The sequence below is a fragment of the Anarrhichthys ocellatus genome, unplaced genomic scaffold, assembly GCF_004355925.1.
Source record: "Anarrhichthys ocellatus isolate YVR2014 unplaced genomic scaffold, GSC_Weel_1.0 scaffold69, whole genome shotgun sequence".
Classification (NCBI taxonomy): Eukaryota; Metazoa; Chordata; class Actinopteri; order Perciformes; family Anarhichadidae; genus Anarrhichthys; species Anarrhichthys ocellatus.
Genome location: NW_022280099.1, coordinates 702879 through 704212, shown reverse-complemented (window position 1 = coordinate 704212; position 1334 = coordinate 702879). Strand labels below are relative to the sequence as shown.

At 42.1% G+C, this 1334-nt stretch overlaps 1 protein-coding gene across 1 annotated transcript in view; it reads left to right on the top strand.

The window, feature by feature from the left end:
• The first annotated feature begins 617 nt into the window (after positions 1–617).
• The window catches only part of LOC116397589 (potassium voltage-gated channel subfamily H member 5-like), a 36644-nt gene continuing 35927 nt past the window's right edge, over positions 618–1334 (top strand). The window contains exon 1 of the mRNA XM_031873143.1: positions 618–754. The gene's annotated coding sequence lies outside the window, so the exon portion shown is untranslated. The remainder of the gene's footprint in view (positions 755–1334) is intronic.

Below are 1334 nucleotides of genomic sequence, written 5' to 3'. Positions count from 1 at the left end.
TCATCCAGCTAGCCAAACCTGTCTGGTGTTCAGCTAGTGGAGAAGCTTCATGTACTGCTTCCCTTTCCCGCTAGTCTGCTGTCTGATTGTGAGGTCAGGCTGATCTGATATCAGCTCTTTGGCCTTAAGGTTCTCCTCAAAGTTCTCCTCTCAAACGGGTCTTGGGGTACATCAGACCTCCTGCTAAAGACGTCCTCCACAAGACGTCATTTCCTCATTTCCGGTTGAAGTGAGGATCATTTCCTCGCTCCTCGATCTTCGCTGGAACCGGAAGTTGTTCTGGCTGTCCCAGAATCGATTCTGCCCCAAGCCGAATCTATTTGAGGAAGCTGATTGGCTAAATTGTATGTCACACATTTATGTCTTTAACCAGCAATTGGCTAAACTGCTTCATAGCCCCGCCTCTTCTGGGCAGTTTCTCCAGCGCCCCAGAGCTGCTGAGAGCACGTGCAGGAAAAGCATATATTTACCGCAGATATAATATTTTACACATTTACTGGGTGATTCCATATTTCAAAAACACAAATATTGACAATTTGTATAGTTTAGTATTATTATTTATTTTATTTGTTGTGGCTCAAGGTGGGGCGATGATTGACCAGCCGCCACTGGGTTTAAATCCTGATTTGTAGAGAATATGAGAGTTTGGAACACAACAATGGACGGAGGAGGAGATGGATTTCACAGGAGGGAACTTTTTATTTTTCTGTCAGCTGTCAAAACTGGAGTCCGAACTGATCACCTGCAGGAGGAGGTGAGTGTTTCAGTGCCACTGTAATAAATACAGACGTAGTTTATGTTTCAAAGAGACGTTTCTCTTCTTCTTGGTTCGTGTGTTTGGACTGTTTCACTTAATACATTTTGAATTAAAAGCATCGTACTTCAAACGCAGTATACGCCAGAAAATACCAGGATGTTCTTCTACATCCGGTTACAGTTTGCAGTTTGCATCACGTGTCTACAGAAGAGGTTCAGACTCCTGATTCAGATGTAATTAAAAACTTCTCAACGACTTGGATTCATTCAGCTTCAACCTCTTTCTGAAGAAAGACACCAAGAAACCATGAGAGCAGCTGATTAATTAAATCATAATTACGACCACGACTCCACCCACACCTGTCTCTGTGTCTCTTTCTCTCTGTCTGTCTCTATTTCTGTCTGTGTGTCTCTCTGTGTATGTGTGTGTGCGCGTGTGTGTGTATATACACACGTCATTCTGACATATATTACACTTCTGTTCCCTCCTTCCTTTTTCTTGTTCGTATGTTGTACAGATTGTAAAACCCTCTGAGAGTAATTTGTAATTTCTGACTTTGTATATATACTTATATATA